Below are 14,739 nucleotides of genomic sequence, written 5' to 3' on the forward strand. Positions count from 1 at the left end.
TTTATTTGTTTTTCACTGGACACTTTTGTGCTCACGTGGTAATTGGTTTGACTGAGCCAGAGGTGGGTGGGGACAAGACTGTTTATTTCTAATTTGCTCACTGGTGAGTAGGGAGGCATTGGCACTAGCAGATAGGTTGGCACAAAAGCTGATTCTTATACATTGACTGGGGAAATATCCCAAAACAGGTGAGAGAGGGGACTGGGGCAGTTTGAAGGTGTGCGTGTGTGTCTGTGTGTATGTGCGCACCTACCACGGAGGCTCTCCTAGAAATGAAACTTCTCTTTAGAGAAGATTAGCCGGATAGGTCAGCACCCCCTTCCCAGATTGGTCCAGACTCACTCAGTGTAATACCTATCTGTCCCTACACCTTTCTAAACAAGTGCTTTCCCCATTCTGATTGTACAGTAGATTGGCCAAGGAGGACGACATTTCTGGAGTGACAGATGTGCCTGCTGTGGGAGCTCTAGGAGGAGCTGGGCTGGTCTCTTTGTTTGTATCAGTGGGGAGGGTGGGGAGGTGGGTGGGCTAGGGGTGGGGGAGGGAGGAAAGAGAGCCAGTGACAGGGAAAACAGGAAAAGGGAGACGAACTCTTTATGCTTGGTATGATTTTATTTTTAAAATATATCTGTGCATATTGTGAACCTAGAGAGGAGAATTGGAGGCAACTGGCGAGAATTCAGAGGCCATTCGGGGACGAGGAACGTTTTAGTGGCACACACACAGTGTCAAACTCCATGAAAGCCTCCTCCTCATGGTTGTCTCTTTCCCAGACTGACCAGGCAGGGAAGGGTTAGTGTTTAGTGAACAATTGAAAGGAAAACAATGCCCACATTTTTAAATTATCATAATATTTTCCAAAGGGTAATTTCCCCTTATTGTGCCATCACTTGATTTTTTACTTACCCTCCTACCCCCAATTTATAGATTATCCTGTCAACTGTTTTTCAATATGGAATTTGTTCCTGAAAAAGAACTACGGGGAAATGATATTCCTAGGGGATTTATGCTCACCTTGCCCTGGGATGGCAACAAGAGCCCCTCCGGAGGAGGCAGTAAAGGAAATCTTTTCAGCTAAGAACTTCTTGTTTCCATTTCACATACGTTGAAAAGATCTACATGTGAGCGATCTTGACTTGCATGCAGAACTGTATTTGCAAAACTAGCTTTTGGAGGAATAAACTTGACTCACTGGAAATGATCCCATGGAAATTCATTAGCATTTCAAAACAACTAGTAAGTGGCCATTTATTTTCTAATTTTTTTAAAAAGCTAACAATACCATTAATTATTCCTTTTATGAATCCTGGTAATAGCTGTTTATTTGCAATAATTCGATATTACACTGTCAGGGACATAGCACCCCTGCATATTACAGCATTTTTTTTTTTTTTTAACAGGCCACAATGCAGACCTCAAAAATTCTCTCAGGACAAGGCAGATTACAAAATCTTGCAACTCCTGGTGCTTCCAGTCATCAGTACCACTTTTTGTTTCTGCCTTCCTTCTGCTAAAACCCTTCCCTGGAATGTGCCCACTTGACAACGTGTAACTGAGAACAAGTGGTTTTAGCATTCACCTTTCTAATCGAAGCACTTCCTAGTCCCGTTGTAGTGACAAATTAAGTTGCAACTAACAGTTTTTAATTTAGTTGAGGTTGTTTTTTTTAATTTGAATTAAAACCCAGGCCACATCCTGCTGTATTTTTTAATAGATTTTATTTTTTAGAACAGTTTTAGATTCTTCCTGGCGTATCTTTAATATGCTCTTTAAATTTGTTTTCTTCATTCAAGAACATAACTGAAAATATCTGGAAATTATAAACCATGGCTTTTGACCTGTGTGGGTTATAATTTACAGCCCCTGAAACAATGAAAAAGGAGAAAATGTTCAGAATTGTATTGATGTTATGAGTAAAAATAAATTTACTTGAAATTTAAAAAAAAAAGAACATGGAGTAAAGGTTATTAGTATTTATAAAAGAATTAGATTGCTTGTTTTTTCCTTGGGGGAAAAATGTTTAAATGAAATTGCTAGATCAAAAGGAAAATGCATTTTTGGAGGGGTGGGGGCAGACAGTTAGCTCAGTTGGTTAGAGAGCAGTACTCTTAACAACAAGGTTGCTGGTTCAGTCCCCCACATGGGCCACTGTGAGCTGCGCCCTCCACAACTAGATTGAAACAACTACTTGACTTGGAGCTGATGGGTCCTGGAAAAACACACTTAAAAAAGAAAAAAAAGGAAAATACATTTTTTAGAATGCTTACCATATCTATTCACACAGAGAGACAGAGAGAGAGAGAGAGAAAAAGAGATACTATGTATCTGGTTACCCCTCTAAAAGGATGTACCTATTAATACTCTTCACATCCACTTAGAACATTCTAGAATGTCTGTTTTCCCAAATGTGGAAAATGCTGATTATTCTCATTCTTTTAAATCTGATAAATTGTATCTTGTTTTTAGTTGCACTTAATTGATTACTGAAGTTTGAAATTTTTCACATCTATTTTTCTCTGGTGAGTTTTTCATGACCTTATCTCATGTGTCTATTGGAATGGTCACCTTTTTTGTCTTATTGATATGGAAAAGCTCTTTTATAAATTAAGAATCTTAATTAACTATTATTATTTACTTATAAGAATGTTCTTCAATTTTGTTTTCTGCCTTCTATTTTTAAATTTTATTTTTCTTTGTCAATTTGCTATTATGACATAGAAAGATAAAGAAATTCAGAGTGGGGGTTGCTTATTTATTATAATATGGTAACATGTATTGGATTTTCCTTCACACTTTCTGCCTCATATGCAGTGCTAAGGTAGTCTTTCCTATGCATCCCAAAATTATATAGTCATCTATGTTTTCTTTCACTATTTTGTTCCAGTAATCTGACTATTCTTGTATCAGTGTAATACTGTTTTCAGTTTTATAGCATATTTAGTATCTGTTAAAGCAAGTCTTTCTCAGTCCTATTTTCAAAATTCCCCTTGCATCCTGGAGTAGTCTTACTAATGGATTATTTAGAATGATGTTAAGTTCAAAACTCTGAAATGTTATTAAATTTATTATTATTATTATTTTACTTTGGAAAAAAGTTAATGTTTTTTATCACTATTGAGTTTTCTCATCCAAGAATACTACAGTTATTTATTTTTTTTTTTATGCAAGCCTTTTTTTATCATCTCCTTCAGCAGAGTTTTAGTTTCTCAGGTCAGTCAAATACTCTTCTTTCTAAGCGTATTACTGGATATAAAACCTTTATACCATTTTTAATACTTACTAAATTCTAGGAGAAAGTTATTACACTTGATTTTTACTTTCTTACAAGGGTTTCTTAGTATTCCTGATGGAATCAGTTGACTCCGTCTTATTTCACAAGTTCATAATCATATCATGGACAAATAATAACTTTATCTCTCCTTTCTCAATATTTATATGTCATATTTTGATTTCTTATCTAATTATATTGGCTGACTTTTTCTGAAAAATAAATAACAATAATAATGGTGAGCATCTTTGCTTTCTCCAGCATTTAAAGAAATACTTTTTGCTATTTCACTATAGAACAAAAAGTTGATTTTTGGTTTGAGATAATCTACCATATTTTGCCATGTATAATGTGTACTTTTTTGCCCAAATTTGTAAGGGAAAAATAAGGATGTGCATTGTACATGGATAGTACTAATTCAGTATCTATATAAATGTTTTAAATTCTTTTGTTTATGCTTATGACAAGGGTGTCCAAACTGCGGCCCGCAGGCCAAATGCGGCCCACAATCCATTTTTTATTGGCCTGCAGCAAATTCCAAAAATATATTTAGTTTACTTAAATAAACCAGGTGAGGCAATACGTACTTCATCTCGAGTGAGTGGCCAGGCTGTTTGTGTATTTTACCACATATGGCCCTTGGTGAAAACCGTTGAAAAAAGTTTGGACACCCCTGGCTTATGAGTTAAAAGTGTAACTCTAGAAATCAGTAACAATACCCGTATGCAAAATAACATCCTGGAATAGGATCATCTGTTTTGTTGAACTTACAGTGAACTTGCAATGAGTTCTTGGCCTCATATGATGCATTAATATCATAAATTTGTTACTGGTACATAAAATTTCTTGTACCTTGTATCTGTTCTTGTAATTATTTGTTTTATAATTATTTGTTACATAAAATTTCTTGTACCATAATATGTTAAAAAATAAATGCTAAAATTCCTTTATAATACAAAAGACAAGTACCTAAATGTAAACAAATACAAATTTGAATTAAAAAATTAAAATAAAAGGTGTTTTTTTCCCTGAAAGTTTGGGCCCGAAACATGGGTGTGCACACTTGTTTTTCTTTTTTAAGTGTGCTTTTCCATTTACACAGCAAAATACGGTATATCCATTTTACTATAAATTGTTATAATCCAGAACAAATGTTAAACTTTGAATAATGATTCATTGGATTCTGTATGATAATGTTTTTCTTTTTCTGTAGATATAATAAATTATACTAATACATTTAAAGAGACTTTTATATTCCTGGAATAAGTCTTAATTGGTAAGAACAGGTAAACTTTTCAAATACTGATGAAGTCATTCTAGTAATATTTTATTTAGGAATTTTGTATTTCTACTCAAAAGTGATATGGGTTTTGCCCATCCTTGCCAAGGATGAGGAGATCGCAAACACCAACAAGGCTGTGGTTGAGCTGGCAAATGACTTTACACTGGGTGTTGATGAGGATGGCATTAAGGAGCTCCTCAAGCTTCTTTCTGAGGAATTGACTACTGTGGAGCTGTGGAACTAGAAAAAGAACACAGAGCTGAAGAAGTCTCAAGAGAAAAGGAAACTGTAAGAGAAGTAAAAGGAAGAAGAACCTCCAAGAAAACTAGCAGTGAAGGGTGTAGTAGAATCTTTTGTAGATCTCAACAAGCTCCTTAAAAATTTTGAAAACATGGACCCAGACACCGAAGGGTTTCCATTCATAGGAATGTTCATGGTGCAGTATCTGTTTATAAGAAATCTATGGTAATAAAAGAAACAAACCAAGCACACTACCATGGACATGTTTCTGAAGAGTAACACCTCTCCGAGAAGAGCCTCAGCCAGGTCGTTCGGGAGGTGTTTTAGAAGAAGGCATTGTTTTCATAGGGGTGACAGCTCTATGTGGGTTATTGCCCCTGAAGACCTTCCAGTGGGACAAGATACAGAGCTGGAAGTTAGTGATATTAATGATCCTAACCCTGTAGGCCTAAGCTAATGTGTATGCTTCTGTCTTAGTTTTTCACAAAAAGTTTAAAAGGTTAACATTTTTTTAATTAAAAAGAGAAAAAGCTTATAGAATAAGAATATAAAAAAATTCACAACTGTACAATGTGTGTTGTAACCTAAGTGTTCATAGAAAAGAGTTGAAAAGTTCAAAAAATTAAAAACTTTATAAAGTAAAAAAGTTACAGTAAGCTAAGGTTAATTTATTATTGAAGAAAAAGTATTTCTCAGTGTAGTCTAAATATACAGTGTTTATGAAGTCTATATTAATGTCCTAGGCCTTCATATTCACTCACTGACTCTCCCAGAGCAACTTCCAGTCCTGCAAACTCCATTCGTTGTATGTACACCTATACAATTATAGCATTTTTTATCTTTTATACCATATATTTGTTGTGCATTCTCTACGTTTAGATATGTTTAGATATACAAATACTTACCACTGTGTTACAATTCCCTACAATATTCAGTACAGTAAAATGCTGTTTAGGTTTGTAGCCGAGGAGTAATAGGCTACATATGCCATACAGCCTAGGTATGCAGTAGGCTATACCATATAGGTTTGTGTAAGTGCACTCAATGAGGTTCACACAATGATGAAATTGCTAAAAAATGCCTTTCTCAGAATGTATCTCCATCATTAAGTAATGCATGACTGCATTGGAAGAAGATGTCATCTAGGACTTTTAAAGCCAGAAAGGAGAAGTCAATACCTGGCTTCAAAGCTTCAAGGACAGGCTGACTCTCTCATTAGGGGCTAATGCAACCAGTGGCATTAAATTGAAGCCAATGCTCTAGGAACCTTAAGCACAATGCTGAATCTACTCTTTCTGTGCTCTATCAATGGAACAACAAAGCCTGGGCAACAGCATATCTATTTACAACATGGTTTACTGAATATTTTAAGCCCACTGTTGAGACCAACTGCTCAGAAAAAAAAAGATTCCTTTCAAAATATTATTGCTTATTAACAATGCACCTGGTCACCCAAGAGCTCTGATAGAGATGTACAATGAGAGTAATGTTGTTTTCATGCCTGTTAACACAGCATCTATTCTGCAGCCCAAAGATCAAGAAGTAATTTTGTCTTTCAAATCTTATTATTTAAGAAATATATTTCAGGGCAGCCCAGAGGCTCAGGCTGTTAGAGCTCCATGTTCCTAACTCCGAAGGCTGCTGGTTCGATTCCCACATGGGCCAGTGGGCTCTCAACCACAAGGTTGCCAGTTCAATTCCTCAAGTCTTGCAAGGGATGGTGGGCTCTGCCCCCTGCAACTAAGATTGAACACAGCACCTTGAGCTGAGCTGCTGCTGAGCTCCCAGATGGCTCACTTGGAGTGCGTCCTCTCAACCACAAGGTTGCCAGTTCCATTCCCGCAAGGGATGGTGGGCTGCACCCCCTGCAACTAGCAATGGCAACTGGACCTGGAGCTAAGCTGTGCCCTCCACAACTAAGACTGAAAGGACAACAACTTGACTTGGAAAAAAGTCCTGGAAGTACACACTATTCCCCAATAAAGTCCTGTTCCCCTTCCCCAATTAAAAAAAAAGAAAAGAAATATATTTCATAAATGTGTAGTTGGCATAAATAGTAATTCCTCTGATGGATCTGGCCAAAGTAAATTGAAAACCTTCCGGAAAGGATTCACCATGCTAGATGCTATTTAGGACTTTCATGATTCATGGGAAGAGGTCACAATATCCACATTAACATGAGTTTGGAAGAAGTTGATTCCAACCCTCATGAAGGACTGTGAGGGGTTCAAGAGTTCCCATGAAGAAATAACTGCAGATGTGGCTAAAATAATAATAGAACTAGAATTAGAAGTGAACCTGAAGATGTGACTGAATTACTGCAATCTTACGATAAAACTTGAATGGATAAGGAGTTTACTCCTTATGCATGAGCTAAGACAGTGATTTCTTAAGATAGAATCTACCCCTGGTGAAGATGTTGTGAGATTGAAAAGACAACAAAGGATTTACAATGTTAAGTAAACTTAGTTGATAAAGCAGAGGCAGAGTTTGAGAGGATTGACTCCAATTTTGTAAGTTATACTGTAGATAAAATGTTATCAAATGGCAACACATGCTACAGACAAATCATTCATGAAAGGAAGAGTTAATCAGTGCAGCAAATTTCATTGTTGTCTTACTTTATGAAATTGCCACAGCCACCCAACCATCAGCAACCATCAACATCAACATGATCAGTCAGCCGCCATCAGCATCAATCAAGGCGAGACCCTCCACCTGCAAAAACATTAAGACTCCCTGGGGGCTCAGACGATGGTTAGCATTTTTTAGCCATAACGTATTTTTTAATTAAGGTATGTACATTGTTTTTTAGACATTATGCTATTGCACACTTAATAGATTGTGATATAGTATAAACATAACTTTATGTTTATACTATTTTTTCACTAGGAAACCAAAAAATTTGTGTGACTTGCTTTATCGCGATATTTACTTTATTGTGTGGGTCTGGAACTTAACACACAATATCTCAGAGGTGTGCCTGTATAAGACACGAGACTCCCAAGTCCAAGACAAAAGATGATGCATTATTCACTACAACAGCAATAGCCAGAGTATCAGCATTTGCACTGATTCCCCAAGCTCCAATTCCCACGGGGTGACATAAAGAGGACCAGGTGACACCTGTATGCACTGTGGAATATGTTACAATACAGAAACCTTGAGGTTAGAGAACATGAATCTTTTGTAATGGACACTGAGTCTGCCTGCTCTTTGCTCCAGAGTAAAACATTACCTGCCTTATGTTACTGGCATCCATGGAACTATGGAAGCCCAACTTATTAGCTTGCAAGTAAGGTAAAATCTCCTTCTTTGCTTCAAATGGAGATACTTGCTCTATCTTACAGGGCTGTTTGCTACATGGCATCCTTGATAGGTAGTCCAGAACAAAGTGCTTTTATTGACAATACATCTAGAAACATGAAAGGCCCAAGGAGAATTGGCTCCCAACACTGATATTCTGAAAACCATGACGTGGAATTACATAGTTTTCCATGTGCTTTGAAACATTTTTCCAAGCAGAAATTTAATGGCATTTTTGAAGGAAAATAGGAAAAGTTTTTTTTTTATTAGTTTCAGGTGAAAATAGGGAAAGTTTTATACATCACTCCTCCAGTTATCTATTGCTGCCTATGAGACCATCCAAAGCTTAGTGACTTCAAACAACAATTTACTATTATCGCTCATGGTTTTGGGCTCAGCGGAACTGTTGTAGCTCAGAGCTTCTCTCTCATGTGGTTGCTGACACATGGTGGCAAACGTTGAGTTTCTGGAGGCTTCTTCATTCTGTTTATGACACTTGGGCTGGGATGGCTGGAAAAGCTCGGGCGTGGTCAGCTATCTTTCTCTCTGCATGTGGCCTCTTGACTAGCTGCACTTCCTCACAGCAGGGTAATCTCAGCATGGTCAAGCTTTCTGCATGATGGCTGGCTTCTTCCATCATGAGGCTTCCATGAGACTAAGGCCGAAACTGCAAGTTTTCCTGGCACCTTGCTGGAGTCTCACTGCATCCCTTTTATGTCCTTCAGTGAGTGACAGAGGACAGTCCAGATTCTTGGTGAGAGAGGACTCACACTGGGTATGAGTAACAGGATTACATATGGTTCGTTGTGGGCCTCACTTTTGTATCTGCCACTATTGACCTGGATTCAGAAGTCCCAAGCGCAAATTCTGATTTTTGATTCTTAATGACTATGTAATCTTAAAAAAGTCATTTGTCTTCTCAAAGCCTGTTTCCCCATCTTTGATGTAGAAATAATATTACCTCACACACAGGTAGATGGTGAGGAATGCTTAAGATGACATGAAAGCACTTTGAAAACCTAGTGAAAATATACATATTAAAATCATAGCTTTATAGAGACCAAATTCTCCTCTTGACTTGCACATGTTTGAAACTGTAACTCTTGCTTTATTAAATGGAGCATGCCCTTCTACTCAACTCACCCAAATGTAGTTCAGAAAGTGTAAGTCAACCCGGAGCTTGGTTATGTTTCACAGAGCCTCCATTCTTTCGAGCCTTGATGTATCTGAATACAAGCAGGATATACAACGCCTCACTCAACAGGTGACATTGAGTCTCTGTGTATCACAGGGTGACGAGAGCGGGCAGTGGAACACAGGAGGAAGTGGCCAGCTCCAAAGTTGTACTATTAAATTTCAGTCAGTCCAAGGAGAGTCATCTCTTGTTTCAGCAGCAAGTGCTAGTCCCAGAAACAATAAAAACCCCAAGCATTCTAAAATAGGCTATCATATAGAACACCATCAATTATTGCAGCTAAATATTCCATCATTCATTTATGCTAAGAAGAGTGGTCTGCCTGAGGGAGAAAAATACAAACTCAAAACCTTATTTCTGATTTCTTTTGATTCCCTTTCTTGCCCACTTCAGGAGAAACTAGAAGACAGCTTTATTTAATTATGTTTTTTTGTTTGTTTTGTATATTTAAAAGCTTTTCAGAACTGCCCAAGGTGGGAAAAAAGAATCTATTTCAGAAACAAGAGTGAGACAACCATTCTTATGTGCCATACAGATGGATGTATCAAAATAGTAAGGAAATTGTACATAAAACAAAACAAAAAACAGAGAAACAGATATATTTTCACCTTGATTTCCATTATAATTTCAGATTTGAATACTCCCGGGAAATTGATCTAAAATGCAATAGAAATCACCTTTTAGAATATTTCCATCTAGTCTAAGGAATGCCCTGCTTTATTGGCAGGCATTCTATGTGCATGCAATTCCCTTTAGTCAGTCTCTACTAGGCTAGCTAGTCAAATAAATAATCGGTCCACCAGATCTTGACACACTCACTAAATGTAACATATATTACAGTGTACCACGCACTGAATTGCTATTTGTTTAGAGGTTTAAACACTCTATCAGTCTTATGTGTAGGAGTACACAGTAGCCACACTGTTGCTCCAAATGTGCAATGGAATTTAAAAGCCCGGCAGCCACAGGGAGGCTACTTTGGGCTGAACATGGGCTAAACCACTTCATTTACGTCACGTGGTTATCAAAAGCTCAGTGCTGAGGGAAAGTCTCGTTATCTGTTTAGAAGGACTTTCTATTAATGCCTTTTTTAATATTACCCTTAATAGAGGTATTAATTACAATCATCTCTCTAAGATGAGAAGAGAACAGGGAAGCATACCTGCAAAATCATTTCTATAAGTTTTTGAAGTTTTCATTTATTTCCAACCACCAGAAAAGCCAGGTTGATTTACAATTTATGCATAGATAGAAAATTAGATAGATGACAGATGATAAATAGATAGATAAATATATATAAGCTAAAGAACTCCCATTACTTTTAACTGCACAAAATAGAAACTGTCCTAAGTAAACATGCACAGACTTATTATCAATGAGAAAAGAACTTCCAAGTTGATAGAGGTTAGTCCCAGCAAACTTGCCATTTGTCCGTGCACTTACCTAGTCATTAAAAATTTCTTAGGTCAGAAACTAAAGAAAGGATCCAGGGATGAAAGGCATAGCCTTATTTTCAAGTAGCACATCATCTAGAAAGGGAGAAAGACATGCAAGCACAAAATGTTTATACAGTGCAATAAGATTTATAATGGAGTCACAGTAATGTGGAGGGTTCTAGAAAGAAGGACTTAAGTTTATGGCAAATGCAGGGCGGAGTGGGCATATGGAGATCAAGGATCAGAAGAGAAGAGAGACGAGTAGAAAGATGAAGGCGAGGTATTAGAGGAGACTCTCCCAGTCTGAAGAGACCACACTAACAGCATGGCGAAGTGACAGTTATGAAACAGCCTGATGTCTCTGGAAGAGCTGCAGATGCTCAGGAAGCCGCGGACAAGGGAAAGACTAGAAGAATGACAAGACAGAAAACGGGAGTAATAAGCACTCACAGCACTGAGCTACCTCATGGCCCACACCAGGGGTATGGCCAACCAGTCAACAATTTCATCAAATCCCGTGAATATGGTTTTCATGTCCATTTGAATAAATAAGTTTTGTTTTTTGGGGGGAGGAGGGTTCAATAGCACTTAGGGACCAAAATTGCATCACACTTCTGCCATCAAGCTCACAGGTCTGCTTGTCAGAGGAGCAGTAAAAGAGTGTGAGAGGGTCAGTGTGGACAAACACTCCTGGCTGAGGGAAGACGGCAAAGACACTCAGTTTACATGGGCTACTGAAAAGGGCATCAACTTTGCAGCTGAAAAACGCAAAATGATTGCCTTTTGTGGAGGAACTTTCTCTTCAATTTAGGAAAACAAAACACTTGACAATATGTTGAAATAAGGTTTAAGGATGTGAAACTGCCTATGCATTACAAAAGTCCCTCAGACAATATGATACATCAAAGCTGTTCATGTGTTCCAGATGGCACTAATTCCACCAGAAAACTGCACAGAGCATGCCCGTCACTAATATGATGTGAAAAATCCAAGTTTTCAATTATATTAGAAGCACTAGTCCATTATATTAATCTTTTACACAGCTCCTTTCTATAAAATCAGATAGCTAATTTGGTATAAACTAATACACTATAAAAATCTTATCATTTTTATTAAGTATGAGAAAATCGTGGCTTTACTTACATTGAATGCTTGGTCTCATTCATCCCTCTATGTCAGATTAGTGATAAAGGAGACCTTTGCTGTCCTTTATTCTGTTTCTTAATAATAAAGACATGAATCTTATCACTTGGGTTACAGCTAATTTGGATTAAGATATAAAGGGATGGGCAGCTGGTTGGCTCAGTTGGTTAGAGCTCAGTGCTCATAACACCCAGGTTGCCGGTTCGATTCCTACATGGGCCAGTGAGCTGTGGCCTCCACAGCTAGATTGAAAATAATGACGACTTGGAGCTGATGCGTCCTGGAAAAACACACTGTTCCCCAATCTTCCCCAGTTAAAAAAAAGAAAAAAAGATACAAAGGGATGACAACAGGTCCCTTACATGAAAACTATACATTTAAACTTAGAGGCTGAGTTACTTTCAATTTTATTGCTCTCCAGCGTCCATAGCTCTGCCAACCAATTTATCAGTGCTTCTCACCTTCTGTAGGATGTGCTTCAACTTGAACATGGTGATTCGACCCCAGGACAATCCACTAAGAAACATTACCTCCATTGAATTAAGACACAAAAAGTTTTCTCCAACTGAGGGTTGCTAGATGGGAGGCGGGGTAGGGATAAGGGGGAAGATGAGAGGATCAGAAAACAGTCGGTAACCACGAGATTGCCACAGGGATATGAAAGTCAATTTGGGGAATATAATCAATAATGTTGTAAAGATTTTGTAGGGTATCCGATGGACACTTGTCTCGTTAGGGGGACCACCTCAGGGATGATGTAGCTGCCTGACCACTGCACTGTTCACCTGAAGCTGAAGCTGAACAATAACGAATGTCAACTATATATTTACAAGAAGTGGAGTACAGCATTAGGAATAAAGGCAGTGGAAATGTAATGGCTGTATGTGATGTCAGAGAGATAGTAGATGGGGGAGGGGGTTATCACTGTATGAGGGATATAAATGATAAATGTTTAGCTATTAATTACATTGTTTTGTACACCTGAAACTAATTTTAAAAAGTTAAAAAAATAAATAAAACTTTTTTAAAAATTTTTTTACAATAAAAATTTTTTAAAACTTTTCTCACAATGCTCATTACTGGGACACCTGAGAAGGAAGTCTGTAACTGAAGTTCCTTCCTTCCCTATCTTCACTTTCAGCCAATAATCTTGCTTCTACTTCCCCAAGAAAGTCAAAGCACAATTGGTCACTCTCTCCTCCTTGATTCACCTCCTTCCTCTGCTTTTTGGGGCAGCACACTTTCGTGGCTTTCCGTCTATGTCCATGGGGGCTCTTTTTCAGTCACCATTGCCTCTTGTTCTCTTCCCCCAGAAGTCTTCATGTTGAACTTCTCCAAGTGCAGCCCTTTACCTTTTTCTCCCTAAACTCACTCCCTTGGTAATCTCATCTGGATTGCCCACCTGAAGGCTTCCCCATCGCAGTTCACATCAATTCTATCCTCCCAGTTGGCAAAGTCTAAGTCATTCTTGACTCTTCTCTTCCTCTCACATCCACATCCAATCCGTTAGGAATTCTGCTGGCTTTGTCTCAAAAATGTACCAAGAACTTGACTTGTCACCTCCATGGCTACCACTATGGTCACACTCTAGCCCAGATTGCTGCACTAACCTCCCATCTAGACACCTTGCTCCTGCCCTCACATGACCGAAAGCTCCACAACTGCCAGAGGAAGCCTTGAAAAGCGGAAGCTATTTATCTTCTCAAACCCGTTGATGGCTCCCCTTTCACTCATGGTAAAACCAGAGTCCTTACAGTGGCTACCAAAGCTCTCCACATCTGCCAGTTCCAGTCTCCTGGCAGTTATCTCTGATCTTGGCTGCTACTCTCTCCGTTACTCAGTCCACTCCTGCAGCACGCCCTTGACCTAGGACTTTTGCTCTGGCAGTTCTCTCTCCTTGGAATGATCTTTTTCCCCACATATCTACATAGTTAACTTCCTTATCTGCAAGTCTTTTGCTCATAGGTTACCTTCCTAATGAGCCTAACACAACTATTGACTTACTACCTCACCCCACCTGTCTGCATCCCTTATCCATGTCTCCCCACAACATCCCTGCCTTTTTTGATTTTCCATTCCTATTATTCTACTTTGCTTTTTCTTTTTACCATAGCACTCGTATCATCCTCTAACATAGTATATAACTCACTATTTTGATAAGGTTATTGTTCATTTGCTGTTACCCACTGCTATAGGTTGGTGCAAAAGTGTGGGTTTTGCAATTATTGTTAATCTTTTAAACTGCAACTGCTTTAGCACCAACCTAATAAAATGTAAGCCCCATATTGGACTGAAATACCTATGCACCTGAAACAGTGCATGATATGTAATAGGAGTCAACAGATGTTGGATGAATAAATGAATACACGAAGCATTTTGTCATCCATAAAAGTTATTTGCAAACATGGTATTTTTATTTTGTATTTTTCTAATGTTTAAGTAAAATAAACTGATTTGGAAAATATTGAAAATGAATCATATATTAGTGTATAAAGCTAGAAAAAAATCATTAATACATCCACCAATCAGTGAAAAAAGATAAATTCTTGCACATTTTTCTATAATTATTTAGAGATTAGATCATTTTAGACACTATTATGTGCATTGCTTTTTTGTTACTTATTATATCAAAACCATTTTCTATGACCTTAGAAATGTATCAAGATTTGTGCAGTGGCAGTATTGTAGCCAATGAGGTTTATCTAAGGGAGGATTATTGCTAAAAGAACATATCAAAAACATATTTTTAAAATAGCTACATAATATGCCATTATGCAAGCTACCATGTTCTGCTTAGTTGTGGTCATTTATTTTGTTTCCAAGTATTTTATATTATTTGCTACTGCAATGAACATCTTTATGCAGACAT

General features: G+C 37.7%; 1 long non-coding RNA gene across 1 annotated transcript; it reads left to right on the forward strand.

Moving 5' to 3' along the window:
• The first annotated feature begins 571 nt into the window (after positions 1–571).
• On the forward strand, positions 572–4,510 carry LOC141571587 (uncharacterized). Its single transcript, XR_012496428.1, has 2 exons — positions 572–1,236; positions 1,401–4,510. It is a non-coding gene; the product is annotated as an uncharacterized LOC141571587 (long non-coding RNA).
• Positions 4,511–14,739: the final 10,229 nt, after the last annotated feature.

This window comes from Rhinolophus sinicus, linkage group LG05 (genome assembly GCF_036562045.2).
Source record: "Rhinolophus sinicus isolate RSC01 linkage group LG05, ASM3656204v1, whole genome shotgun sequence".
In the NCBI taxonomy this organism is placed as follows: domain Eukaryota; kingdom Metazoa; phylum Chordata; class Mammalia; order Chiroptera; family Rhinolophidae; genus Rhinolophus; species Rhinolophus sinicus.